At 40.4% G+C, this 3,268-nt stretch overlaps 1 pseudogene; it reads left to right on the forward strand.

Moving 5' to 3' along the window:
* Positions 1-480: 480 nt before the first annotated feature.
* Positions 481-1,337, forward strand: LOC132003226 (protein LZIC-like; annotated as a pseudogene).
* Positions 1,338-3,268: the final 1,931 nt, after the last annotated feature.

The raw sequence follows: 3,268 nt of genomic DNA on the forward strand, positions 1-3,268 counted from the left end.
ACTGAGCCAGCCAGACATCCTTAAAAGTATTTTGTTTTTAAAAAGATGTAAGTCTGTTCAAAGAGAGTTTTTTATAGCAATTTTTAAAACTCCCTGTTATGTACCAGGTACAAATTTATTTCTAGTTAGTTAGTAAAAAAAAAAAACCAAACAGTTGGATGAAGATTTCAATCCCAGGAGACCTAAGAATCAAAGATATCAAACAGTAAAGGAATGGAATAGTTTCTGTTCTCCTCCAAGATGGTAAATTTAAATAGAAATTTATGATTATTATGGCAGTTATAAAGTTTTCATGTGACTGATGCATAGTCATACTCCAAAACTGTTTTTTTTCCTATTACATACTATTCTATTACATATTAGTAAATATAAGATCATTAAAAAGAACTGTCCTGGGACACGGGACCCTGAGGGCCTAAGGAGCCCACTGCACTTCCAAATGGTTTGAACTTTGAGCCTCTTGTAGTCCTGAGGAACAATTTCACTTTCCTCAAGTTTATGACACCCGAAACTTCAACAGTTGGAGGTTTACGCACTTTGGGACCAGTCAACACTGTGCAGAGTTCAAAGTGCTAGGAGGCAAGAGATCCAAATGGCTTTCAATGGAAAGACAGAGACAAGCAAATTAAAGGAGAATTTAGAAGAATGGTTAGACAGCAATTACAAGATTTGGTGGAAATGCAGAGAGGAACTTGATACCGATGACTATGAAGAAACCAAAAAGGAAACTGCAGCAACTAAGTGAATTTAATGATTTACTGAAGAAAATTATGCCTGGAAATATGACTTCGGGAGATGAGCCAAGCTGAATGCAACTGGCTAACCAGGCCTTTTAAACCCCAGAGGTCATCAGATTACTTGAAAGAAACAAACAGGTCAGCTTCAGACAAGGTTAGCAGAGATGGATAGAGATCTCGTGGTGGTAAAGCTGGAAAGAGGCCTCTACTCTCAACAGAAATGGGGAGATACTAACAGCTCTCAGGACATGTGGAGGGAAGCTGAGTACAGATGGCGAGGCCTTCTTGTCAGCAAATGCAGCTGCTCTACTTGGCCAGTTTGAGAAAGTCTCTCCAGACCTTGGCTCTGGAGACAAGGTTCTTGCATTGGCAAGCTCTGAGGTTGAAAAAACAAAAAAGGGACATAGTGTGGAAGCTTGGTACATGGAGTACATTTTTGCTGCAAATGGCCATTTGTCTTCTAGGGATTTCAAATCATTGCAAGGAAACAGAAGATTCTTGAAATGCATTGGTACCCTAAGAAAAGGTGACAGAAAAATATACTCGTGGTTTCTGTTCATACCCTTCGTTATTGTGCTTTGTGTAGGGCTGTCTGTCTGAGTGATCCTAGACTTGTTGGGATTGGGGACCCATTAGGCCTTATTCCTTATGTCTTGGGGGTTTGAGAAAGAACAGAAAATAGTTTCTCTGCTTATGTTTATTAAGCCTCCTTGTTGGTTTTTGTTTTGTTTAAAGCCTCCTTGGTTTTTGTTTGTTCTTAAGATTTTATTTATTTGAGAAAGAGAGAGTGCTATGTCCTGATATGCATGCAGTTCTTGATTTCATCAGAGCAACTGCAGGGAACCCAGCTTTGCAAAGATATGACACCAAAACCATGATCCACCTCATACTAGAAGGTGACAAAATTTCTTTTTTTTTTTTTTTTAAAGATTTTATTTATTTATTTGAGAGAGAGACATGGAGAGAGAGCATGAGTGAGGAGAAGGGCAGAGAGAGAAGCAGACTCCCCGTGGAGCTGGGAGCCCAATGCAGGACTCGATCTCGGGACTCCAGGATCATGACCTGAGCCGAAGGCAGTTGTCCAACCAACTGAGCCACCCAGGCATCCCAATTTCTTTTTTTTTTTTTTTTTTAAAGATTTTATTTTTAAGTAATCTCTACAGCCAATGTGGGGCTTAAATTTACAACCCCAAGATCAGGCTGTACTGACTAAGCCAGCTGGGCACCCCCCCTTTTTTTTAACTCTTTTTTTTAAAAGAAGTTCACATAATTAAAAAAAGATTTATTTATTGGGGTGCCTGGGTGGCTCAGTCAATTAAGCATCTGCCTTCAGCTCTGGTCATTATCCCAGGGTCCTGGGATAGAGCCCCACATTGGGCTCCCTGCTCAGTGGGGAGCCTTCTTCTCCCTCTGCCTGCTGCCTCCCTGTTTGTGCGCGCTCTCTCTCTCTCTGTTTCTTTCAAATGAATAAATCTTAAAAAGAAAGATTTATTTATTTGAGAGAGAGGGAGAGAGTGGGGGCCAGGGACAGAGGAGAGAGAGTCTTAGGCAGACTCTATGCTGAGCACAGAGCCCAACATGGGGCACAATCTCACAACCTCAAGATCAGGAACTGAGCCAAGGCCAAGAGTTGGACCTCCAACTGACTGTAAGACCCAGGCACCCCATCCCGTAAGTTCACATAATTTCTAACAGATGTTGAGTTTCACTGTGATGCCCTTAAAATTTTAAAATATTCTATGTTTCTAATAAAGGACATCTATGAAAAACCCCAGTAAATATCACACTCAATGGGGAAACACCTGAGAGCTTTCCCCCAAAGATCAGGAACAAGACAAGGATGTCCACTCTCACCACTGTTATTCAGAATATACTAGAAGTCCTAGCCACAGCAGTCAGATGACAAAAAGAAATAAAAAGCATCCAAACAGGTAAGGAAGAAGTAAAACTTTCACTATTTGCAGATGACATGATACCATACATAGGAAACCCCAGAAGACTCCACCAAAAAGCTACTAGAACCGATAAGTGAATTCAGTAAAGTCATAGGATATAAAATCAATGTACATAGATCAGTGGAACAGAATAGAGAGCCCAGAAATAGACCCTAAATTCTATGGTCAACTAATTTTTGACAAAGCAGGAAATAATGTCCAGTGAAAAAAAGACAGCCTCTTCAACAAATGGTGTTCGGAAAATTGGACAACCACATGCAGAAAAATGAAATTGGACCATTTCCTTACACCACACATGAAAATAGACTCAAAATGGATGAAGGACCTCAATGTGAGAAAGGAATCCATCAAAATCCTGGAGGAGAACACTGGCAGCAACCTCTTCGACCTCAGCCGCAACAACTTCTTATTAGGAACATCGCCAAAGGCAAGGGAAGCAAGAGCAAAAATGAACTATTGGAACATCATCAAGATCAAAACCTTTTGCACAGCAAAGGAAACAGTCAACAAAACCAAAAGACAACTGACAGAATGGGAGAAGATATTTGCAAATGACATATCAGATAAAGGGCTAGG

This window comes from Mustela nigripes, chromosome 16 (assembly GCF_022355385.1).
Source record: "Mustela nigripes isolate SB6536 chromosome 16, MUSNIG.SB6536, whole genome shotgun sequence".
In the NCBI taxonomy this organism is placed as follows: domain Eukaryota; kingdom Metazoa; phylum Chordata; class Mammalia; order Carnivora; family Mustelidae; genus Mustela; species Mustela nigripes.